General features: G+C 36.8%; 1 protein-coding gene across 8 annotated transcripts in view; it reads left to right on the forward strand.

The window, feature by feature from the left end:
* Window positions 1–27,676, forward strand: part of LOC141556459 (metastasis-associated protein MTA1) — a 610,678-nt gene that overhangs the window by 324,931 nt on the left and 258,071 nt on the right. The window lies entirely within an intron of this gene.

A 27,676-nucleotide genomic window follows, 5' to 3' on the forward strand; every position in this document is an offset into this window, starting at 1 on the left:
CCAATTACCATTCAGAGAAGCATCTTGTGGGCTTTGTATATTCATGGTATCTGTCAATGGGAGGAGAAAGTCAATCCAGCCATTCTAGCAACCCACTCATAGGCAAGAGGCCCTGTTGAGGCATCCTTGCTTACGAGCAATTGTGCCATGACCTTCAGGCCAATTCCTTTCCCATATTTGCATCACTGCTCCTTGCTCAATAAGGGCAGTTATGCAATGTGATAGAAAACTTGCTGTGCACCAAAGATTGAGGTGATCTTGGTACTCCCTCCCATAGCCTAGAAGGAAATAGTAAAAAACAAAAAACAAAACTTAAGGAAAAGAAAAGATAAAAAAGAGAGAAAGTAAACTAAGGGAGGCATTAGTCAGAAAGAAATATATATATATATATATATATTCATAAAAAGGAGATGGGGAGGGAAAAGAATAAAAAGTATAAGAAAAAGATTAATAAAAATACACTACTAAAAAATCATTACTTTGAATGCAAATGGGTTCACTCCCCTATAAAATGGAAAAGGGTAGCAGAATAAATTAGAAACCACCAACAATATGTTGCTTACAAGAAATATAATTGAAACCGAAATGTACACACAGAACTTAAATAAGGGGCTAAAGGAGAATCTGTTGTGTTTCAGCTAAAAATTTTTAAAAGCAAGGGCAACAATAATAATCTCAAAGTAAAAGCAAAATAATACTAAGAGACCTCAATTTACATCTTCCAGACATTTTTATATATGTATGTATAGGTGTGTTTATAAACAAGAAAGAAGCTTCAAATATTTATTTACCTTAGTGTAGGCGATAGAACAAATAATACATAGGAACTTTGAAAGATTCCTTAAACCTGCAAGCGACAAAAAGCAAAGATTAAACTTTATACGTTTTGCATAATGATTTAGCTAGTCAAACTGGACAAAAAGAATTAAAGCCCGACTTCCTAAAATTAAATGAGCTATTCTGTAGAACAGAACGAACTCATCTATGTGGCAAAATAGTGAGATGATTTTACAATAGGAGTAAAAAGCCTAGTCAAACTTAATGATAACTGGTTGTCCAAAAAAACGAATTTAAGTTCAACTTTAAATTTAATTCAAGTACTAACAAACTAAGTACTAAAGTACTAACTTAAATTTAAATGCTACTCAAAAGGGGGACAACTCTTTTGACATGTAAACAAACTTCCTTAGAGGATAATGAGGTATACACAAAAGCATTGTAGGCCTAAAAGCAGCCACCAATTAAGAAAGCGTTAAAGCTCAAACTCAAACTCACATTCTACTTAATCCCAAAAATCCATCAAAATCCCTATATCCAATAGTGGACAATTCTACAAGCATATATAATGCTAATATTAGTAAAATGAACAAATTCTTGCATAAACATAATTTCAGCCTAGAACAACCACTACTACTTAATCAAATAAATAGCCATACCCACACACTAACACTCTATTACAAATATTGTTAACCCAATTCAGGCATTCACTTAAAGAAAAGATTAAAAGGAACTCCACAAACAAAAACCCCACCTGTTTACCAAAAATATCACCTCTAGCATTCACCAGTATTAGAGGCACTGTGAGTTATAACTTTAACAGCCAAGGTATCCTGACCATGCAAAGGTAGCATAATCACTTGTCTCTTAAATAGGGACTAGTATGAATGGCATAATGAGGATCTAACTGTCCTTATTACCATTCAGTAAAATTGACCTTCCGATGCAGAGGCGGGAATACTAATACAAGACGAGAAGACCCTATGGAGCTTAAGATGCATAACTCAACACATACTCCCATCTAGCCTACTGGAAAAAAAACTGTATAAGCCTCTGAGTTATAGTCTTTGGTTGGGGTGACTTCAGAGCATAAAACAACATCCGAATGAAATAACCTAGTTTAACCCATCTAAGTGTATTAATACCAGTAATTGACCCATTTCTTGATCAATGGAACAAGTTACCCCAGGGATAACAGCGCAATCCTATTTGAGAGCTCATATCGAAAATCAGGGTTTACGACCTCGATGTTGGATCAGGATATCCAAATGGTGCAACTGCTATTAATGGTTCGTTTGTTCAACAATTAAAGTCCTATGTGATCTGAGTTCAGACTGGAGAAATCCAGGTCGGATTAATTTCTCCCAGTAGGAAAGGACAAGAGAAATGGGACCAACATCCCTAATGAGCCCTAGAATCAATATGAATACATCTCAATATCCTAATTCAATATTTACTACTCCTAAGAACAGGGACGTTAAGATGGCAGAGTTGGTAATTGTATAAAGCTTAAGTCTTTATTCCCAGAGGTTCAAACCCTCTTCCTATACTCCTAAAAGTAGCCTTCCTCACCCTTATCAAAAATAAAGTGCTAGGCTGCATGCAATTCTGAAAAGGGCCAAACATCATAGGACCCTATGGCCTCCTACAACCACTGCAGATGCTGTAAAACTATTCACCAAAGAACCCCTCCACCCCCTAACCTCTTCCATCTTGATATTTGTCCTTGTCCCTATCCTAGCCCTCTCCATTGCCCTAACAATTTGAACTCCACTGCCCATACCCAACACACTTCTAGACCTAAATCTAGTACTTCTTTTCATTCTATCTCTATCAGGACTGTCAGTATACTGACATTTATTTATCTTAGTATAGGTGATAGTATGAACCTATGAATAGAATTTTAGAAATGTTACATTTAATAGACTTCTGGAGAATACTAAATATCAACAGAAAAATGTATAGCTGCTTTTCAGTTGTGCAAAAAAAAAAAAAATGATAACACATTAGGATTTTAAAAACTTTACAAAGACAAGGGCCCTGAAGCAAAGATTAAAAATTTGTCAGAAACTTAAAAAACTTAATTCTAATGAAAGGGTGGGTCAAACAATAGAACAAAGAAACAACTTCAGGGATGCAAAAAAATCATTACTTAGGGGTAAACCTATTTTTAAATGAAAAAAAGTTCAGATCAAAAACTGAACATGAAACATTAGAAAACCAACAAATTAAAAACTCCAATTATACAACATAATAAAAATCCTGAAAAATCAGAGAATTAAACAAAAAGTTTGATAGAGATATATATGTGTGTGTGCCCATACATATAAAAATATAAATCTCTATCAAACTTTTTGTATGTCTGCATACATACATATACATTTGTACTTATGTATATTAGTTTAATATGTAGAAGCTTTGTTTTTTTTAAAAAAAAAGTATGAAATAGACAAGCCACTATGTAATTTGAAAAAAGAAATAGAAAAACCAAATTATCAATATCAAAAATGAAAATGATGCATTCACAAAGAAAAAAGAAATAAAAGCAATTTATTAAGAGATATTTTGTCCAACTGTATGAAATGAATGAAATAGAAATGAAATGAATGAAATAGAGAAATTTCATGTAAGATAAATACTTGAATGAATCCAATCATTCTGGAGAGCAATTTGGAACTATGTTCAAAAAGTTATCAAACTGTGCATAGACTTTGAGCCACCAGTATTTCTATGGGACTTATATCCCAAAGAGATCTTAAAGGAGGGAAAGGGACCTACATGGGCAAAAATGTTTGTGGCAGCCCTTTTTGTAGTGGCTAGAAACTGGAAATTGAATGGATGCCCATCAATTGGAGAATGGTTGAATAAATTGTGATATATGAATGTTATGGAATATTATTGTTCTATAAGAAACGACCAACAGCATGATTTCAGAGAGGCCTGGAGAGACTTACATGCTAAATGAAATGAGCAGAACCAGGAGATCATTATACATGGCAACAACAAGACAATACGATGATCAATTCTGATAGACATGGCTCCCTTCAACAATGAGATGATTCAAATCAGTTCCAATTGTTCATTGATAAAGAAAGCCATATATACCCAGAGAGATGCCTGTGGGAACTGAGTGTGTACTTCAACATAGCATTTTCATGCTTTCTTTTGATGTTTGCTTGCATTTTGTTTTCCTTCTCATGTTTTTTTTTTCTTTTTAGATTGGATTTTTCTTGTGCAGCAAGATAACTGTATACGTATGTATACATATGTTGGATTTAGCACACAATTTAAAATATTTAACATGTATTGGACTACCTGCCATGGAGGGGAGAGGGTAGTGGGAAGGAGGGGAAAATTTGGAACGGAAGGTTTTGTAAGGATTAATGTTGAAAAAATTGCCCAGGCATATGTTTTATAAATAAAAAGATATAAGAAAATTTTTAAAAAGATATCCCAGTAGAAAAAAATAAATAAATACTTGGGAATCTATCTGCTAATATACACACAGGAACCACATGAAGAAGATTACAAAGAATTTTCATAGAAAAGCAGATCAAATAATTAGAGAAATGTCAATTGCTTGTGAGTGGGCTGAGCCAATATTTAAAAAAATAAAAGTACTATATACAATTAGATTACCTAATCAATAGGGGAAAAATGGGGAGAGGAACCAAGCAGATCTCAGGCAATACTACAAAGATGTAATCCTTAAAACACTTTTGTACTGAATAAAAAATGAAGAGGTTGATCCATAGATTAGATTAGGTACACAATATTTAAAACAAAAAACAAAAAATCTAAAGCACAATTAATGAGGGAAAGGAAAGGGGGAACCCCATTTCTAGGCGCATAGATAATCCCATGAGGCACAGTGTCCCCTGTAAAATGAGGGGCCAAAACAGGGCCGAAAACCTAGATTGATAAATAAAAGGTTTATTGTAGGAATTTGGAAGTAAAGTTCAGTTAGAAAGACGCCAAGGCCAGAGGTGACCGCTGGGCGGGCAGGAACCCTTACATGGCTGGAAGGATACCATGTGTTGGCTGGGAAGGCTCCTGCAAAGAGGGCGTTCCAGCTCGTTTCTTTTATACCTAGAAGATGATGGGCAGTACCCCCCAAGTTCTTGGGGGGTAGGGCTTTTCAGTTAGCTCATATCAGGTGAGGGCTGGGGGAAGCTGAGCTGATAGTGGGGCTGGGCCCGGATATTCAAAGGGTGCCTTTGACCAAGATTTGTGAATCAAGGTCAGCCATGGGTTGGGCAATTAGAAAGGAATCTTAAAGGGACCTCAACCCCCATCAGTTCCCCCCTTAAACAGTTGAGACTTAAATTCATTTAAGAAAAAAAGAAAATATGGGACAGTGTCCTTCATTTAAGGAAAGGTTGAAGATTTTCTCCAAAGGTCTTCAGAGTAGCAGAGTCCCCTCGTCTTGTTTCCCCCTCAAACCATTGCCTCCAGATGCATGTGGGAAAAGGGGCGTCGATCTCCTCTTTAACTGCTTCGAGCTGACAAGGGTTATAGAGATTTGGGGTTCCATGCCAGGAGGTGAGGCGTGAGGTGTGGGGGATGGCAGCAGGGCATCGAGGAGGTATCCCGGTCAGTTGTCCCCAGTCAGTTGTCCCCGGTCAGTGTTCTCCAGGCTGAAAGGCCAGCTGAGAATCCAAAGTGTGAACCCTAGAGAAAACAGATCTCGGGAACAGATTAAAAGTGGGGTGTCATCCAGGGTAGAGATGGTGACATTCAGGAGAATGGGGCCTTTAGCAAGAAATGCATCAGGTCCCTTCTCTGGGCTGCTTGTTTGATGGCCCATCTAATTATCAAAGAGAAATAGGAGAAAATGCTGAGAGAAAAAGATTATTTGTAGCCTAGCTCTTTCACCCTTAATTTCCAGGAAAGGTAATTTCTTCTGGGATTGGGATTAAGGGTGTGGACTCAGAAGTCAGGAGAGGCAAGAGGCCTTGATATCTAGTAGATTTAATGAACCACTGCTCTTTTGTAAGACAGGGTCTAGGGATGGGTATGTATCCCCATTGTCAGAGCTGCAGATCAAGATAAGAATGCGGTTTAAGCTCTTGGAAATGTTGGAAAAACTGCTGTTTTTCTTGAAGAGAGTTAGTTATTCAATAAGCAAAGATCCTGAATTTTTTCCTTCCTAGTTTCCCCACTCTTTATGGGGGAGGTGTGAAAAGCATCAGCATAGCCTACCCAGCTTACCAGCCCCTGAGGTGTTTGGGCTGTCCTGAGATAAAAGGGAAACAGGGCCAGACCGCAAATTCCTACCAGGGAGCAGGATGCTGGGGGGCCAGGGTCAACCTTTGTGGTGTTCTATGGTGGTGAGAAGGCAGTTCTTCCTGCTCAAATTCAGGGCAGCTTAAGTCTAGAAGAGATTTGCATTAAAAGAGCACCTCTGCTTCTCTCTGAGTGTCTGGAAGCAGGAGTTGCCCTGAGAAGAGAACTGAGAGTCTCAGGTTAATGAGATAAAAACCAACAAGTGTTAGAAATCAGTTTTGGTCTTACATATCTCTATTAGTTGTCCAGTAGCAGACAGATGACCAGGCTAAATGCTTATTTGTCCAAGCATTTAGGATACAATGATTACATATAATCAGGCTAGAAACAGCAAGGTATGACATAATTGAATTGCATTAACAATTTCTAATGACTATTGCTCTAATCTTAAAATCAGTTACATGAGGGAAAAAATGCAAGAACATAAATTCTAAACAAATGTTTATCATAACCTTATATTGATAACAGTAAGGAATTTGTCCCCATAGGTTCATATCCAAGTAGATGATATTCATACATATTATTATAAGGTTAAATAATCTGTTCAGTAGAGTTTATTGAGAGGCAGTAACCGGACCCCAACTCTATAGCTTTCATTCTCTTTAGGCGTCCCTAAAAGAGAGAGAGATATGACAAAAACTTTTATTTCGCCAGATCTGTGCCATGACGTCTCAATGAACAATGCTTGGCTTGAATATAGAGCTCCAGACAGCATCAATCAAGTCCCGGGAAATTGAGCTGAACCACCTCGCTGATAAGAGTGTGGGGGGTTTGTGTTACCTCATGAACTGGAAGACTGAAATAGAGGCAAGAGGAGCAATATTGGAGTAGGTCTCTAAAGAGATGACATAATCAGTGGAAACAGCATCTTGATAAGAGATTCCTATAGCTTGGAATGGGAGAGGCATTCTGCTATTCTGCAATATAAGATCTTATCAAGTATTCTGATAAAGAGGCAGGGAAACTGAGGCAGGACTGAGTCAGGATAACTAGGGAAACTGAGTCAGGACAATAAAACAAACCAGACTAAAACCAGAAAATGCAAGGATTTGTGGCAAGGACCAGTTTCTCCCCATTAACCCCAGAATTATTAGCATAGAACAGCACTCCTTATTCAGAGAGACACATGCCTCCCTGTTTGAATCTCTGCAGTTGGGGGGCATCTCAGCCAGAGATGGACAGTCTTTAGGTCTGTGGTCTTTTGTGCATTTAATCCAGCCTCTGCTGTGTAGCAGTGCTCAGGGAGGTCCTGCTGATCTGAGAAGGCATCTCAAGTCAGGAGCTCCGAGAAAGAGACAAAAAATGGAGTTCGAGAGCTTCATTCTCTCCCTCTCTCTATCTCTCTCTCTAGGGAGGACAGATTTCTGAGTAAATTATGCAATTAGACCAAGACAGGCCACCTCAAACCATTAGAGTTCTGATATCGAAATGCTGAAAAAATAAGGAATTGGGGTAACAGGAGGGAGAAACAGATCAGAGAGGCTGCCAGTCCTTGGACAGGTGTCTGATTTTTGGTTGTTTCTAAAGAATAATCCCAAAGACTGAATAAGGGATTTCAGAGTTAAAACATAACTCGGCAAATCATAGCCTAGCAAATTTTTAAGCAAGGAGTAAAATAGTTTCCAATTCAGCCTCAATAAGACAGTTTTTCCCAATTTCCTGACCAATTGAAATCTCAGTTTCCTTCCCCCCCTTGTTTACAGAAATTATCAGATTATACATAACAGACTAGTAAATTTCCTGAAACAGCAATAGTCAAACAGTTTTATGCAGCAATAGTTAAACAGGTTTATACAGCAATAGTTAAAAGTTTTTCTCATACAGAACAATAGTTTAGCAAGTCCCCCAAGTCTTAAAAAAACAGATCAATTAATTTGAAAGCCAGCTTATCTCACTCAAAACCTCTTCAGAAGGTGGGTTCATGAAGAAATTCCTCGTGGCCCCTCCCTACTCTGTTAGAAAAGGCAGAGGGAGGGGAAGGCTGCTAGCATTTACCTCAGGTACTTAATGCAGAGAATAGTGAGTCAAAGACAAAAGACCTAACCCCGACCCATCTTCTAGTAATTAGGGTGTGGGGGCGTTTGGGTCATTTAGAAACACTTTAATTGGAGATAAGCAACTCCTGAAGCAAGTTGAGGGTTGGGCAAGAGAGACTGGAACTCTACATAGAATTCAGGTGTTAATGTAGCCATTCTCTAAAAGGCAGCTTGAGGGAGAATCTATTCCTATTCTATATCCCTGGCTTCCTGGACTGAAGCCAGAGAAATTCAGGCAAAAGAGACAGTTTAAGGAAACTGAGACAATAAAAAAGAATTGTCACACACTGGAACAGAGAAAGATTCTAGCGAGGCGCCAAATCAAAAGTAGTTAAGGAATGTTTAAATAGTTTCAATCACTTTAATTCAGCTCTAGGCTGACCAGGACCAGAACTTAGAAAGGGCATCTTGTAATTGTCGGCATATGAGGGGGCATAGGAGGTATAGGATGCCAATCCAGAAAAATAAGAGAGAGCTGAGACAGAGGAAAAGGCTTGAGCAGCTTGTTTAAATTCTGTCTAGGCTTTAGAGAGCAGGTAAGTATGCCCTGAGGCTTAGAAAGAAAATGGGCAGTTTTAAAATCCTATATCCAGCCTAAAGAGCATGTTCTAATGCAGGATGACTAAATCAGTCCCATTTTAAAAGGTATGGGACAAGCTAGTTCTCTGAGAGCGCTGGAAGCCTTGACTCCTTTAAGAGCCAGGTAGAAGCTATGGGAGGGGTGTTTCTAGAGATCTTGAAAAGAGTCCCCAAAACTCCCCACTGTACCCCAAGAAGGGGACAGGATGGGGGCATTTAAATGGCAGGTTAAGCCACATGGGAGAGGTTGGAAAAGAGAGAGGATGGGGGAAGGGAGAGATGTTATCTTACCCAGTGCTTCTCAGATGGCGAAGGTGAAGGCTCATGCAGTTGGGTAGAGACACATCTCCAAGTTCACCCTGATCCATTGACTGTCTCCTCGTGGCTACAGCCTGACCACTATAGTGGAGTGTGAGAGGGGCTCAAACACAGATTTCTCCCCCAGAAGAGATCAAGGAGACTGCTGGCCTGGGACCCCCGAGAGGGATGGGGTCCTCAGAATGAACGGCCACGTGGTAGGTGGAGGGGTGGAGGGACACTCTCCCATGTGTCGGAGTTGCAGCCTGTGGGCAGGCTTTTCTGGCGAGATAAAGGGATTAGAAATGCCTTGGCTCTAGAAGAGGCCTCTAGAGACAGAGTGAGACAAAAAAAGAAGTTTTTTACTGAAAAGTAGTCTCCACGGGAGTCTTTGCTCACACCCAAAACCTGGTCTGGGTGCCCTATGTTTTAGAGATAGAGTGAGATGAGGATAAGAACACAGATATTCTTCCCGGAAGCTACTTGAAACTGCTAAGGACAAAAGTTGGTTCTGAGAGACCTGAAAAGGTTAAGGTTAGTTTTTCGGGATAACAATTTTCGGGGCCACCAACTAATGAGGGAAAGGAAAGGGGGAACCCCATTTCTCGGCGCATAGATAATCCCATGAGGCACAGTGTCCCTTGTAAAATGAATTTACAGAGCCGAAAACCTAGATTGATAAATAAAAGGTTTATTGTAGGAATTTGGAAGTAAAGTTCAGTTAGAAAGACGCCAAGGCCAGAGGTGACCGCTGGGTGGGCAGGAACTCTTACATGGCTGGAAGGATACCATGTGTTGCCTGGGAGGGCTCCTGCAAAGAGGGCGTTCAGGCTTGTTTCTTTTATACCTAGAAGATGATGGGCAGTACTCCTAAGTTCTCGGTGGGCTTTTCAGTTAGCTCAGATCAGGTGAGGGCTGGGGGAAGCTGAGCTGATGGTGGGGGGTGGGCCCGGATATTCAAAGGGTGCCTTTGACCAGGATTTGTGAATCAAGGTCAGCCATGGGTTGAGAAAGGAATCTTAAAGGGACCTCAACCCCCATCACAATAACCTAGTGTTTTGATACATCCCCAAATCCCAAGTATTGAGTGAACTTACTATTCAATGAAAACTGTAGGGATAACTAGAAAATGGTCTGACAAAAACTAACAAACAAACAAACAACAAAAAAAAAAACACCACCCTAGATATAAGCCATTATCTCACTGTATACCAAGATAAGCTCAAATTTGATACATAATTTAGACATAAAGAGTGACACATAAACAAATTAGTGGAAGGTAGGAGAAATTATTTGTCAGATCTACAAGAAGAGTTCATGATCTAACAGGAAACAGGTTTTTCATGGAAGGCAAAATGAACAGTTTTGACTACATAAAATTTAAAAGATTTTACACAATGAAAACAATACAGCTAAAAAAATTTTTAATTTTTTTTATTTATTAAAACTTTTTATTTTCAAAAAATATGCATGCATTATTTTTTAACATTGACAGTTGCATAGCCTTGTGTTCCAAATTTTCCCCTCCTCCCCTCACTCTCTCTCCTAGATAGTAAGCAATCCAATATATGCTATACACAATACAGCTAAAATTAAAAGAAAAGCAGATAAATGGTGACGTAGAGAGGAATCTTTGTCTCATAGATCTCATTTCTAAGAAATTGAATCAGATTTGTAAATCTTTCTATCTGTGAGCTCCATCTACTAGTTTTTGTTCTCCCCCATGGGACCAATCAAAATAAGTCTGCCTCATAACAGCAAAACTTCCAACACTTAAAAGGTATGTCCTGGGGGCAGCTAGTTGGTGCAGTAAATAGAACACAAGCCCTGAAGTCAAGAGGACCTGAATTCAAATCTGGTCTGAGACACTTAACACTTCTTAGCTGGGTAACCCTGGGCAAGCTACTTCATCCCAATTGCCTCAACAAAAAAAGAAAAGAAAATACATGTCTTGTCACCTTACAAATCTTATTTTCTAAAGGCTTAACTTAGTTTTCTCAAAATAGGATAATCACTTTCAGAATTGTCCCATTTTCCCACTTCCAAAAAATGATGAGCAGAACTAAATACAGTAGTTAATCTGTGATCTGATCACAAGAAAGGACACAAGTATTGTCCTTTCTAAGCACAAATAGTCAATAGAATATATGCTTCTTCAGAGGAATATCCTATTTTATTATCATTCGTACTTAATACCATGGCATCCATACAGTTGGCACTTAAGAAATGCTTGTTGAATTGAAATAATTAAATGTCCTATAAATGTAGCCTAAGATCATGTATTACTTGAACAATTCATCTATTGGCCTGTCTTGTGCCTCCTCCCTTTCCAAAATCTGCACTAGAATGGAGGGGGAGAGAGGAGAATTAGAAATGTCCCAAGATATCTGTGTACATAATGCCCAAACAAGCATTGTAGTCTCTGTCTGAATCACAGTCCCTAACAGATTTCTTACAACAAAAGAGTTATATTTCTAAAAGAATGTTAGAAAAAAGCTCTCCATTACATCTTTTGCATAACTACCAAAATATCTTCCTAATGTTCAGGTATTATCATGTTTCTTTCTCAAAAACCTTCAGGAACTCCCTATTGCTGGGAGTAAAAAAGCACAATCAACTCTTAACTTGTCATTTAAACTTCTCCTAAATATGTCTCTATTCTAATCTCCCCATCTGATCACAAGGTCAAAAATGTAGAGCTGGCAAGGACCTTAGAAATCAACCCATTTATCTTACAAATGAGGAAAGTGAGAGCTAGAGAAGTTAAATAGCCTGCCTAAGAACACACAACTAGTAAGGAGTAAAGTATATATTTGAACCCAGTTTCTCTATCTAGACATTATAATCTTATTTTATACTATTATCCTTCAGAATTTTATTTCTTTATTAGCCAGCCCCCAAATCTAACCTACCCTTTCACCTCAGTCAGTTTTGTTAAAAAGCCTAGTATATATGTTCTTTGTACTAGTCTATCTGTTCAAAGTTGCAAGGCAGCTATGAAATGGGAAAAAAAATATATTCTAGAATCCATAAGGTCCAGAGTCTAGATATGAACACTGGGGATATGATGGAAAGAATACTAGTTATGGAGTCATTTAAAATCTTAACTCTGAGGCTTATTAACTTTTTTTTGAACATTTTTTATTAATTTTTATAATTATAACATTTTCTTTGACAGTACATATGTATAGGTAGTTTTTTGTTGTTTTTTTTTACATTATCCCGTGTACTCCCTTCTGTTCTGAGTTTTTCCCCTCCTTCCCTCCACCCCCTCCCCTAGATAGCAGGCATTCCCATACATATTAAATATCTTATAGTATATCTTAGGTACAATATATATGTGCAGAACCGAATTTTGTTGTTGTTGTTGCAAAGGAAGGATTGTATTCACAAGGTAAAAATAATCTGGGAAGAGAAACAAAACAAAACAAAAAAAAAACAGTGCTCTCAGTTTACACTCATTTCCCAGTGTCCCTTTTCTGGGTGTAGCTGATTCTGTCCATCATTGGCCAATTGGAATTGGATTAGCTCTTCTCTATGTTGAAGATATCCACTTCCATCAGAATACATCCTCATACAGTATCATTGTTGAAGTATTTAATGATCCCCTAGTTCTACTCGTTTCACTCAGCATCAGTTGATATAAGTCTCTCCAAGCCTCTCTGTATTCCTCCAGTTGGTCATTTCTTACTGAACAATAATATCCCATAACATTCAAATACCATAATTTACCCAACCATTCTCCAATTGATAGCATCCATTCATTTTCCAGTTTCTAGCCACTACAAAAAGGGCTGCCACAAACATTTTGGCACATACAGGTCCCTTTCCCTTCTTTAGTATTTCCTTGGGGTATAAGCCCAGTAGTAGCACTGCTGGATCAAAGGGAATGCACATTTTGATTACTTTTTGGGCATAATTCCAGATTGCTCTCCAGAATGGTTGGATTCTTTCACAACTCCACCAACAATGCATCAGTGTCCCAGTTTTCCCACAGCCCCTCCAACATTCATCGTTATTAGTTCCTGTCATCTTAGCCAATCTGACAGGTGTGTAGTGGTATCTCAGAGTTGTCTTAATTTGCATTTCTCTGATCAATAGTGATTTGGAACACTCTTTCATATGAGTGGAAATAGTTTTAATTTCATCATCTGAAAATTGTCTATTCATATCCTTCGACAATTTATCAATTGGAGAATGGCTTGATTTCTTATAAATTAAAAGTCAATTCTATGTATATTTTGGAGATGAGGCCTTTATCAGAACCTTTAACTGTAAAAATATTTTCCCAATTTGTTACTTCCCTTCTAATCTTGTTTGCATTAGTTTTGTTTGTGCAGAAACTTTTTAATTTGGCATAATCAAAATTTTCTATTTTGTGATCAATAATGGTCTGTAGTTCTCCCTTGGACACAAACTCCTTCCTCCTCCACAAGTCCGAGAGATAAACCATCCCATGTTCCTCCAATTTATTTATGATTTCGTTCTTTATGCCTAAATCTTGGACCCATTTTGATCTTATCTTAGTATGTGGTGTTAAATGTGGGTCCATGCCTAGTTTCTGCCATACTAATTTCCAGTTTTCCCAGCAGTTTTTGTCAAATAATGAATTCTTATCCCAAGATTTGGGATCTTTGTGTTTATCAAATACTAGATTGCTATTTTTATTCACTATCTTGCCCTGTGAACCTAACCTATGCCACTGATCAACTAGTCTATTTGTTAGCCAATACCAAATGGTTTTGGTGACTGTTGCTTTATAATACAATTCTAGATCAGGTACAGCTAGACCACCTTCATTTTTTTTTTTTCATTACTTCTCTTGAAATTCTCGACCTTTTGTTCTTCCATATGAATTCTGTTGTTATTTTTTCTAGGTCATTAAAATAGTTTCTTGGGAATCTGATTGGTATAGCTCTAAATAGATAGATTAGTTTAGGGAGTATTGTCATCTTAATTATATTCGCTCAGCCTATCCAAGAGCACTGAATGTCTTTCCAATTATTTAAATCTGACTTTATTTTTGTGACAAGTGTTTCGTAATTTTGCTCATATAATTCCTTGACTCTCCTTTGGTAGATATATTCCCAAATATTTTATACTATCGACCGTTATTTTGAATGGAATTTCTCTTTGTATCTCTTGCTGTTGGATTGTGTTGGTAATGTATAAAAATACTGATGATTTATGTGGATTTATTTTGTATCCTGCAACTTTGCTAAAACTCTGAATTATTTCTAATAGCTTTTTAGCAGAGTCTTTGGGGTTCTCTAAGTATACCATCATGTCATCTGCAAAGAGTGATAATTTGATTTCCTCTTTTCCTACTCTAATTCCTTGAATCTCTTTCTCGGCTCTTATTGCCAAGGCTAGAGTATCTAGTACTATATTGAATAGTAATGGTGATAGTGGGTAACCTTGTTTCACTCCTGATCTTACAGGGAAGGGTTCTAGTTTATTGCCATTACATATGATGTTTACTGAAGGTTTTATATATATGCTCGTTATTATTTTAAGGAATAGTCCATTTAGTCCTATACTCTCAAGTGTTTTGGGTAGGAATGGATGTTGGATTTTATCAAATGCTTTTTCTGCATCTATTGAGATGATCATATGGTTTTTATTAATTTGATTATTAATATGGTCAATTATACTAATAGTTTTCCTAATATTAAACCAGCCCTGCATTCCTGGTATAAATCCCACTTGGTCATAGTGTATTATCCTGGGGATGATTTTCTGAAGTCTTTTTGCTAATGTCTTATTTAATATTTTAGCATCAATGTTCATTAAGGAAATTGGTCTATAGTTTTCTTTCTCAGTTTTTGATCTACCTGGTTTAGGTATCAGTACCATGTCTGTGTCATAAAAGGAATTTGGTAGGACTCCTTGAATCCCTATTTTTTCAAATAGTTTATATAGCATTGGAGTTAGTTGTTCTTTAAATGTTTGGTAGAATTCACATGTAAATCCATCTGGTCCTGGGGATTTTTCCTTAGGAAGTTGGTTAATAGCTTGTTCTATTTCTTTTTCTGAGATGGGACTATTTAGGCTACTTACTTCTTCCTCTGTTAATCTGAGCAAGCTGTATTTTTGAAGGTATTCTTCCATTTCATTTAAGTTATTGAATTTATTGGCATAAAGTTGAGCAAAGTAGCTCCTAACTATTGTTCTAATTTCCTCTTCATTAGTGGTGAGTTCTCCCTTTTCATTTACAAGACTAACAATTTGCTTTTTCTCTTTCCTTTTTTTAATCAGGTTTACTAAGGGTTTGTCTATTTTGTTGGTTTTTTCATAGAACCAACTCTTAGTTTTATTAATTAATTCAATAGTTTTTTTACTTTCAATTTTATTAATCTCACCTTTTATTTTTTGAATTTCAAGTTTTGTGTTTGTCTGGGGGTTTTTAATTTGTTCCTTTTCTAGTAAGTTTAGTTGTAAGCCCAATTCGTTGGCCCTCTCTTTCTCTATTTTATGCAAGTAGGCCTGTAGAGATATAAAATTTCCCCTTATTACTGCTTTGGCTGTATCCCACACATTTTGGAATGATGTCTCATTATTGTCATTTTCTTGGGTGAAGTTATTAATTATGTCTATGATTTGCTGTTTTACCCAATCGTTCTTTAGTATAAGATTATTTAGTTTCCAATTATTTTTTGGTCTATTTCCCCCTGGCTTTTTATTAAATGTAATTTTGATTGCATTGTGGTCTGAAAAGGATGCATTCACTATTTCTGCCTTACTACATTTGATTTTGAGGTTTTTATGCCCTAGTATATGATCAATTTTTGTATAGGTTCCATGAACTGCTGAGAAGAAAGTCCTTTCTGTCTCCATTTAGCTTTCGCCAAAGATCTATCATATCAAACTTTTCTAGTATTCTATTTACCTCTTTGACTTCTTTCTTATTTATTTTGTGGTTTGATTTATCTAATTCTGAGAGTGCAAGGTTGAGATCTCCCACTATTATAGTTTTGCTGTCTATTTCTTCTTGCAGCTCTCTTAATTTCTCTTTTAAGAATTTAGATGCTGCACCACTTGGTGCATATATGTTTAATATTGATACTGCTTCATTATTGATGCTACCCTTTAGCAGGATATAATACCCTTCCTCATCTCTTTTAATTAGATCAATTTTTGTTTTTGTTTGATCTGAGATGAGGATGGCTACCCCTGCTTTTTTGGCTTCGCCTGAAGCATAGTAGATTCTGCTCCACCCTTTTACTTTTAGTTTGAATGTATCACCCTGTTTCAGGTGTGTTTCCTGTAAACAACATATAGTAGGATTCTGACTTTTAATCCAGTCTGCTAACTGCTTCCTCTTTATGAGGCAGTTTGCCCCATTCACATTTATGGTTAGAATGACTAATTCTATATTGCTTGCCATCCTATTAACCCCTTCTTATGCTTTTCCCCTTTCCTTCCCTCTTACCTCCCTACCCAGTATTAAACTTTTGAACACCACTTGCTTTTCACAGCCCTCCCTTTTTATTATCCCTCCCCCACCTTAAAGTTCCTCCCCTTATTTTACCCCTTTTCCTCACAATTTCTGTATTCCCTTCCCTTTAGCTTACTCCTTCCCACTCACTTTTCAATGAAGTGGAAGAAGTTTCACCATAAATTGAATGTGTCTATTGATACACACTATGTTCATCTCCCTCCTTTCTTTCTCTCAGATATAATAGGTTACCTTTGCCTCTTTATGAGATGTAGTACCACCACTTTACCCTTTTTTATGATATAATTTCCTTTCCACCTCTAGTTTCTATGACAAATTATACATATGTTCTTTACATATTTTTATGGCAGAAGTATAGTTCTCAAGATTTCTTTTTACCTTTTTAGAAATCTCTTGAATTCTGTATTTGAAGATCAAACCTTTTATGTAGGTCTGGTTTTTTCATCAAAAATAGATGGAATTCATTTATTTTGTTAAATGTCCATCTTCTTCCCTGGAAAACGATGCTCATTTTTGCTGGGTAAGTTATTCTTGGCTGCATACCAAGTTCCTTAGCCTTTCGGAATATCATGTTCCAGGCCCTTCGTTCTTTTAATGTGGATGCTGCTAGATCCTGGGTTATCCTTATTGTGGATCCTCCATATCTGAATTGCTTTTTTCTAGCAGCTTCCAATATCTTTTCCTTTGTCTGATGGCTCTTGAACTTGGCCACTTTATTTCTTGGCGTTTTGATTTTAGGGTCCCTTTCAGTAGGTGATTGGTGAATTTTTTCAATGTCTATTTTACCCTCTGTTTCTAAAATATCTGGGCAGTTCTCTTTGATAATTTCCTCGAAAATAGTGTCCAAGCTCTTTTTTTCCTCACATTTTTCAGGGAGTCCGATTATTCTCAAATTGTCTCTCCTGGATCTGTTTTCCTGGTCTGTTGTCTTTCTAATAAGGTACTTGATATTCTTTTCAGTTGTTTCATTTCTCTGGTTTTGCTTGACTACCTCTTGGTTTCTCCTTGACTCATTCATTTCTATTTGTTCAAGTCTAATTTTCAATGATGCATTTTCTTCACTCACTTTTTTTATATCTTTTTGTAATTGTCCAATTGTGTTTTTATCTTCTATGGAATTTTTTTTCCATTTTATCCATTTTATTTTTTAGAGAGCTGATTTCTTTATCCAGCTCACTAATCCTATTTTCCTTGGAGTTGTTTACCTTTTCCAATTCACTAATCCTGTTTTCCTTGGAGTTGTTTGCCTTTTCTAACTCACTAATTTTGTTTCTCAATGATTTGATCTCTTTATCCATTCTGGATGACTTCTCCAAGCTCTCATTCCAAGCTTCCCTTTCCTTTTCCAATTTCTCTTCTAGCTCTCTTGTGAGAGCGTTTTTGATTTCCTCTATGAGGTTCTTTTTTATTGAGGAGCAGAACATATCCCCCTTAGGGGATTCCTCTGGGGACAGTCTGTTTTTAGTCTCCTCAGTATTTGAAGTCTGCTCTCTCTCCATACAGAAGCTGTCAATGGTTAGAGCCCTTTTGAATTTTTTGTTCATTTTGTCAAGAGCGGAATGGAAGAAAACAAATTGACAAGAGAAACAATTGATCTGTTTTGGGGAGGATGGGGCTGGATGGTGTTAATGGGCTTCCTCTACAGACTGGGGGTAGGGCAGCAGCGAGTCACTAACAGAACAGCGATGGCTGTGCTTCGTCTGCGCTCTGAGGCTCTGAGACTCTGAGAACAAGCTCAGTCACTCCAGGTGGGGGTTGGGGGTAGCCGATTCCGAGAGATGCTAGCTTTCTGGGGTTTTAATCTTCACCTCCAGTGTTTATACCCTCTCCCTGCTCCTGGCTTGCTGCCAAGACGAAATATCCACACTGGGGTAAAAGTCTTTTTGCAGAAATGGCAGAGATCATACCCCTCCCCCCTCTGGTCTGAGCTGTGTGAGCTGTCTGTCTCACTCTGGCTTGCCTGCCCTCAGTCTGCGCCCAGTCTGTTCGACCCCCCCTCCCCCCCTCTCCCCCCCCCCCCCCCCCCCCCGAGCAAACACAGACCTTTTCTGGTGAATTTCAAGGATGTCTTCTCTTGGTGATTATTTGTGGGTTTCTTTTCTGATCAAGCATTAACTCTGAGGCTTGTCATGAAGTAAGTTCTGAGAGAAACCGCGGAGCTCAAGCAGCTGTCTGCCTCCACGCCGCCATCTTGGCCCGGCTTATTAACTTTTGACCTTGAGAAAGTCATTTAACCTACTTGGATTTCAATTTCATCATGGGGGAATTGTACTAGATGCTTTCTGTCATCTCTTCCATATCTGTTAGCATGAGATAGACTGCTTTACTCAATCAAGTCACCTCATTCACATTTACAAAAAATTGTAAGATTCCCTGGTAACTTAACCACATGAAAGCAATCAGTTTACCATAGACTATATAGTGTGAGTGAATTCAATTATTGAAAAGCTTTAGAACTCATAATATTGCACAGGAATCATGTTGGCCTAACATGAAAAAAGATGTTCATACTTTAGAAGTCTATATTAGACCTGACGCATCTGAAAGGTTGGAGTGAGTGTAGTTTTACAATAAAACTGTTGAAGAGGAATTATCTGGGGATAGGAAAAAGAGCTAGGCTATTTTATCATCTTGGTCCCTTATACACATCATATTTCAAGAAAAAAAGAATAGGAATAATAAAAATGAATATAGCTGCATATATAGGATGGGAGAACTAAAATCTTGGAGACTGATTAAAAAGTGTCTACATTAATACTCCAGTCAAAAGATGATGAGGGACAGAATGTTGGCTACAGAAGAGGAAATGCAGACATGGAGGAAAAATCTGTAAAACTTAGTGACTAAATAGTTATGAATGATGAAGAAGGAAGAGAGATTTTAAGTCTGGGTCATTAGGAAAATGGGCTTCCAGGGATAAATAAAAATCAGGTGCTTTCTTTCTTAGGTGCTTCCATCTCTACTGCTTATGATTTCTTCTCTCTAGGAATGTCAGCATTCAATAATATAGAGATCTCTGGATTTGAGGTTAAATCTAGATCCTAAAACTGGGACACAGAGAAGTAAGATGACATTCATTGGAGTCATATGATGAGTAAAATTCCAAAGTAAAATTTAAATCCAGGTTTTCTTGACTTTGAGCAACTGGGTGGTCCAAAGTGGATAGAAAACTGGGTCTGATGTCTGACTCATCTTCCTGAGATCAAATCTAGCCTCAGATACTAACTAGCTGTGTGACCCTGGATAAATCATTTACCATTATTTGCCTCAGTTCCTAATCTATAAAATAAGCTAAAGAAGGAAATGACATACCTTCCAAATACAATTCTTCCTTTGAAACAACAACAACAAAATTCGGTTCTGCACATATATATTGTACCTAGGATATACTATAAGATATTTAATATATATGGGAATGCCTGCCATCTAGGGAAGGGGGTGGAAGGAAGGAGAGGAAAAATTCAGAATAGAAGGGATTACAAGGGATAATGTTGTAAAAAAAAATTACTTATGCATATGTACTGTCAAAAAAAATGTTACAATTATAAAATTAATTTAAAAAAATAAAGTTAAAAAAAAAAGAAGGAAATGACAAACCACTACAGGACCTCTGCCAAGAAAATTCCAAATAATATCATGGAGAATTGGACACAATGGAAAAGTCTTAACAACTTTTTGTTTTTAGGTCCTATCCTTACACACTACACATTGCTCCCTCTCAGGATAATTGTCCTACTGTGAGTTTTGGGATATATTCTTTAATCTGACAGAAGTTTTAACTCTCAAATATCTCAGTTGAGAGTCTCTCAAAGTTTTGCTATGAGTGATAAATGGTCAATTTGATGATGAACTTTTCTTTACTTTTCTAGTCTAGTCATCAGATGATTGACACATATAATACATGTACTCAAAATCTTTTCAGCATGATAGGACCTGCCAGAATTTTTATTGCAGTACTATGGGATTGTAATTTGAGAACCCAGGATCAGTTTCACATCAAAGTAAAATATTGAAATAAGATTTTAATAGAAATTACATACAAATATATGTTTCTCCTCATTATTTCGCCTTTCTGTGAGTCTAGCTCCCACTTTGATTAGATACCTAATATTACTTTATTTACTACCACTTTTCCCCTTCCCCAATCCTATCACTATTTACAATTATTCCTCACTAATAATTGTTAACAAATGCTTTCCTCATAGTTCCCAATCACAAAGCACAATAAACCCAAAAAATTAAGTGCTTCTCTTTTCCTTAAGGATCAAGCATACCCAGCAGGGCAAATCCCTAGCTGCCCCTCTTAGTAAAAATAAGCTGTATTATCTTAATAAATTATTAAGAATATATTTGTCAACTTAGCATAATTCAACTCCATTTTGATTTAAGCTTCCATTTTATGACTGAGTTGTTTTGAGTAAGTTATTTTCCTACCAATTTTTTTTCCCCCAAAAGATGGTATGATCTAGATAAATAACATGTTTGTGTTCATAAACAACTCATAAGAATGTGACCTTCTATGTGAATAAGTATATGGTGGGCAGACTACCAATAAAAATATTACAAAGAATATCAGTTGCTTATGTAATGAATCATTAATCAATTTATGTGGCAAAATAATAATTATAGCTGACTTAGTACTAGTGACTGTAGTACTTACTATGTGTCAGGCACAGTGCTTTACAATCATTAACTTATTTGATCCTTAACAACTCTGGGAGGTAATGCTGATATTATCATCATTTTACAGATGAGGAAATTGAGGCAAAGCAGGATTAAATGACTTGCCTAGGTCACACAACTAGCTTGTATGTGAGTCTGAATTTGAACTCAAGTATTCTTTTAACCTCAGGCCTAGTTTGCCCTACTAATCAAATTAGAACCTTCCATATTTAATACTATTAAAAAATCCACCAGAGGTCATACCTAGTATGACCTACTCTCTCCCCATTCCATTCAAAGAGCCCCTATTGATTTGGTCCCGAGGTCCTCCAGAGAGCTAGCCCAGACATTACACAATACTATTCGATCTCAATCATATAAGACAACTTACTTAGCCATTCCCCAATTGATGGGCATTTCTTTGATTTCTATTTCACAATAAAGCTGCTATTAATATTTTGGTAATTATTGTTCCCTTTCCTTGTCTTTTGATATCTTTGGGATACAGGTATTGCTGAGTCAAAAGCTAGCCTTTTTTTTTTAGCTCTTTGGACTATAAAATTGTTCCAAATTATTCTCTAGAAGGATTGCATCAATTCCAACCAACATTGAATTAGTGTTATTTTCCCACATCTCCTCCAACATTTATCACTTTTCTTTTATGTCATATTAGCCAGACTGATAGTTATAAGGTGGTACTTCAAAGTTGTTTTACAATTTATAACTTTTTCTAGTTAACAGTGATGTAGAGCATTTTGTATGACTATAGAGAAATTTGATTTCTTTTTTGGATAATTGCCATTCACAGTCTTTCACCATTTATCAATTGAGTAATAGCTCATATCCTCGTAAATCTGGCTCAGTTCTCTAATATTTGAAAAAAAAAAAGCCTTTATCACATAAACTTGCTATAAAAAATTTTCCCATTATTTGGCTTTTCTTCTACTCTTGGCTGTGCTGCTAAAACTATCCTGGGTGAGAAAGAAGCAATGGAAAAGGAACGCTGTTGGCTGCAGGAACTAGAAGGAGGGTCAAGCTTTTGGTCTGGAGTTTCAGGTCAAAGGGGAGAGCTGAAGTGAACCTATAGACACCATTCTCCCCCACTCCAGGAATAGAGGTGGTTACATTAATGATGTTCATTTTAAAAAAGTTAACAGAGAGGCAGAGGAAAGATGGCAGAGAGGACACATATTTCTTTCTGAGCTATCCTACTACTCTCACACTAATTATGAAATTTAGCCTCTGAAATAGTGCTGGCCTGACAGAATCCATGAATATTGGGACTGCAGCAAATTACCAGCAGAAAATAATTTCAAAGATCGCCAGAAAAAGTCTGTTTTGGTTGGGCACAGGAAGAGGCGAGGTGCAGGCAGGGAGGCAGAGCACAGAGACCAGCACAAGCTGTGCAGACCAGGGGTGGGTGCAGTCTCCACAGGTCATTGCAGACTTCATGCTGTGGTGAATCTACTGGGAGGACTCTACAACAGTGTTGGCTACTCTGACCTGGTTGCAAGCCAGTAGATCACCAGAGAAATTATAAAATATCCAACATGGACACAAAAGGTAAAGAGTGAACTCCAAAGCATGGGAGTCTCATGGGAACTGGCCAAACCTCCAGCACTGATCGTGACGCAGCACAATCCCAGCACAGACACCACTCTGCTGCCCCTCTACTGATGCTTGTAGAGGAAGCTTGGAAAGCCTTCCTTACCCTAAAACCAGATGCCAACATTTTTTTAAAAATGAGTAAAAAAGCAAAGCAAACTAACTATAGATAGATTCTATAGTGAAAAAAGAAGAACAGATTTCACATCCTGAGGAGACTAAAAGCAGATTGTCTCCACATGAAGCCTCATATAACCTGGTCCCCACCACACAAGGCTCTCCTAGAAGAAATTAAAAAGGATCTTAAAAGAGAGCTAGAAGAAAAATGGGGAAAAAAAGGAAAACTTTGCAAGAGGATTTGGAAAAGGCATATAACTCATTAAAAGATAGGTTTGATAAAGTGGAAAAAGAAAACAACTCCCTGAAAAACAGAATATGTGAAGTGGAAAAAATAAAGAACTCCCAGAAAAACAGAATTTGTGAATTTGAAAAGGTAAAAAAAACTCCCAGGAAAACAGAATTTGTGAAACGGAAAAAAGAAAATAACTCCTTTTTAAAAATTGTGAAAAAATTGCTGGGAAAATTGACCCACACTTAACATCCTACACCAAGGTCAGGTCAAAATGGGTTCATGACTTAGGCATAAAGAATGAGATTATAAATAAATTAGAGGAACATAGGATAGTTTACCTCTCAGACCTGTGGAAGAGAAATGAATTTATATCCAAAGAAGAACTAGAGATCATTATTGATCAAAAAATAGAAAACTTTGATTATATCGAATTGAAAAGTTTTTGTACAAACAAAACTAATGCAGATAAAATTAGAAGGGAAAAAATAAACTGGGAAAACATTTTTATAGTCAAAGGATCAGATAAAGGCCTCATTTCCAAAATATATAGAAAATTGACTCTAATATATAAGAAATCAAGCCACTCTCCAATTGATAAAGGGTCAAAGGATATGAACAGACAATTCTCAGATAAAGAAGTTGAAACTATTTCTTCTAGTCATATGAAAAGATGCTCCAAATCATTATTAATCAGAGAAATGCAAATTAAGACAACTCTGACATACCACTACACATCTGTCAGATTGGCTAGAATGTCAGGGAAAAGCAATGAGGAATGTTGGAGGGGATGTGGGAAAACAGGGACACTGATACATTGTTGGTGGAATTGTGAATACATTCAGCCATTCTGGAGAGCAATTTGGAACTATGCTCAAATAAAAAAAAGTTATCCAATGTGCATACCCTTTGACCCAGCAGTGCTACTACTATGTTTGTATCCCAAAGAGATTTTAAAGAAGGGAAAGGCACCTGTATGTGCAAGAATGTTTGTGGCAGCCCTCTTTGTGGTGGCCAGAAACTGGAAACTGAGTGGATCCCCATCAATTGGAGATTGGCTGAATAAATTGTGGTATGTGAATATTATGGAATATTATTGTTCTGTAAGAAATGACCAACAGGATGATTTCAGAAAGGCCTGGAGAGACTTACATGAACTGATGCTGAGTGAAATGAGCAGTACCAGGAGATCGTTGTATACTTCAACAACAATACTATATGATGATCAATTCTGATGGATGTGGCCATTTTAACAATGAGATGAACCAAATCAGTTCCAAAAGAGCAGTAATGAACTGAACCAGCTACACCTAGCAAAAGAACTCTAGGAGATGATTATGAACCACTACTTAGAATTTCCAATCCCTCTAATTTTGTCTGCCTGCATTTTGGATTTCCTTCACAAGGTTAATTGTATACTATTTCAAAGTCCGATTCTTTTTGTAAAGCAAAACAACTGTTTGGTCATGTATACATATATTGTATTTAATTTGTATTAATTTAATAATTGTATTTAATAGTCTAACATATTTAACATGGATTGGTCAACCTGACATCGCGGTGGGGGGGGGGGAGAAGGGAGCAAGGGAAGGGGGAATGAGGGGAAAAATTAGAACAAAAGGTTTGGCAATTGTCAATGTTGTAAAATTACCCATTCATATATCTGGTAAATAAAAACTATTAATAAAAAGTTTTTTTAAATGTGAAATGGAAAACATTCTATAGAAGGAAACAACTCATTTGAAAACTCAATTGGACAATTACAAAAAGTAAAAAAATAAATGAAGAAAATAATTCACTAAAAATTAGAACTGAACAAATGGAAATGAATGACTCAATGAAACATCAAGAATCAGTCAAACAAAACCAAAAAATGAAAAATGGAAAAAATGTAAACTGCATACTTGGGAAAACAACTGACCTGGAAAATAGATCTAGGAGAGATAATCTATGGATTATTGGACTCCCTGAAAACCATGATAAAAAAAAGAGCCTAGAAACTATTTTTTTAGGAAATCATCAAAGAGAACTGCTCAGATGTCATAGAATCAGAAGGTAAAATAGCCATTGAAAGAATTCACCAAATATTTCCTCAAAGAGACCCCCAAATTAAAAGTCCAATGAATATTGTGGCTAAATTACAGATCTACTGGACCAAGGAAAAAATATTACAAACATCCAGAAAAAAAAACAATTCAAATACTGAGGAGCCACAATAAGGATTGCTCAAGATCTAGCAGCTTCCACATTAAAGGATCAAAGAGCCTGGAATCTAGAATCTGATATTCTGAAAGGTAAAGGAACTTGGAATGCAGCCAAGAATAACGTACCCCTGATAAACAGAGCATTTTCTTCCAGAGAAGATTCCATGAAACATGAAACAGGTTAATTCCACTTATTTCTGATGAAAAGGCCAGAGCAAAACAAAAAAATTTGACCTCCAAATATAGGATCAAGAGAACCATAAAAATGTAAAGAGAACTCCTGAGAATTGTATTTCTGTTATGGGTATGCATAGAGAGTGCATGTATAATTTGATTTTACTGTTATAATATAAAAAAGTAACTAGAGATGGAAAGGGGATTGTAACAGAAAAAAAAAAGGAAAAGTAGAGGTAAAATGAGGGAAATTACCTCTCACAAAGAAGCAAAGGAAATCTATTTCATTTAAGGGAAAAAAGGGAGGGGGATGAACATTATGTGAATCTTACTCTCATTAAATTGAGCTCAAAGAGAAAATATTAGACATATTTGGTTTACAGAGAAACTTCTCTCACCTTATTGAAAAGTGGGAGGGGAAAAATGAAAAGGGAAGGGAAAAAATTAAAAGGCTAAATAGAAAGGAATACAGAAATAGTAGGGGAAATGTATAAGAAAGGGGGAGGGACTCTAATGGGGGAGGGCTGCTTGAGGCAAGTGGTGCTCATAAGTTAAATACTGGAGAGGGGGTAAGGAGAAAAGGAAAAAGAAAAGTGTAATCTGGGGATAATAAGTGGCAAGAAATACAGAATTTATACTTTTAACCGTAAATGTGAATGGGGTAAACTTTCCCATAAAGTGGAAGCAGATAACAAACTGGATTAAAAGACAGAATCCTACAATATGTTGTTTATAAGAAACATATTTAAAGCAGAGTGATACATACAGAGTAAAGGTAAAGGGCTGGAGCAAAATCTACTATGCTTCAGGTGAAGTCAAAAAAGCAGGGATAGCCATCCTGATTTCTGATCAAGCAAAAGGAAAAATTGATCTAATTAAAAGAGAAAAGGAAGGAAACTATCTTGCTAAAGGATATCATAAATAATGAAGCAATATCAATACTAAATATATATGCACCAAGTGATATAACATGGAAATTCCTAAAGGAGAAGTTAAGAGAGAGGCAAGAAGAAATAGACAGCAAAACTATAATAGTGAGAGATCTCAACCTTGCTCTCTCAGAACTAGATAAATCAAACCATAAAATAAATAAGAAAGAAATTAAAGAAGTAAATAGAATACTAGAAAAACTACATATGATAGATCTTTGGAGAAAATTGAATGGAGACAGAAAGGAGTACACTTTCTTCTCAGCAATTTATAGAACCTATATAAAAACTGACCGTATATTAGAATATAAAAGACCTCAAATCCAAATGCAAAAAGGCAGAAATAGTAAATGCATCTTTTTCTTATATGCTCCACACCAATACATATACACCAATCATTATATCACTAGGAAACCATTATTTCTTGTAGGATTAAATCAATACTAAGCTAGATTTAACCATTGTCTCCTCAATTCCACTTAGTACCTGTTTCTAGTTCTGTCCCATAACATCTCCTAGTAGGATTAAATCAATTATACTAAGCCATGCTAAATTTGTTTCTATCAATTCCACTGACTTAGTACCTTGTAAGAATCCTTTGTTCAGAGTTCTGGCCCATAACATCTCCCACTTTCTTGTGTTTTTTGAACATGGGGGTCATGACCTCCCTGACTTCTCAAGGAGATGAGAACCCAAAAAAGGAGGTGATCATGCCTTCCCTGACTGATCAAGAAAGGGGTAAAACATCATAAAAGGAGGTGATCATGCTCTACCTGATGTCTCAGGAAGGGAGATGAAAACACCAAAGGAAAGGAAATGGGAAATCAAATCAGATTAGTGGATTTCTGAAGGGGCTCATTTGAAATAGGTATACATAAATCCATCAATATGGGAGGTATTACACATAATTACATAAGCACATAGTAACACAGGCTAGTAGTGATGTAACAAATAACATGAATCAACATGAGGAATTATGCATGTCCATAAGTCCTATAAATAATCCAAAAGAAATCTATTATCTATTACTTCATGTGCCAGAAATCCAATAATTCCTGCAAGTTTTGAAGTCCTGCAAGTGTTATTATGTGTTAGGGAATCCAATGATTCCTGATGGTTTCAAGTCCTGAAACAGTCTTTATCAACAATTTTTTAACCTAGAAAAAATAACAACAAAGTTCAAATGGAAGAATAAAAGGTCGAGAATTTCAAGGGAATTAATGAAAAAAAAAGTCAGATGAAGGTGGTCTAGGTATACCTGATCTAAAACTATATTATATAGCAGCAGTCACCAAAACCATTTGGTATTGGCTAAGAAA

This window comes from Sminthopsis crassicaudata, chromosome 2 (genome assembly GCF_048593235.1).
Source record: "Sminthopsis crassicaudata isolate SCR6 chromosome 2, ASM4859323v1, whole genome shotgun sequence".
Lineage (NCBI taxonomy): Eukaryota > Metazoa > Chordata > Mammalia > Dasyuromorphia > Dasyuridae > Sminthopsis > Sminthopsis crassicaudata.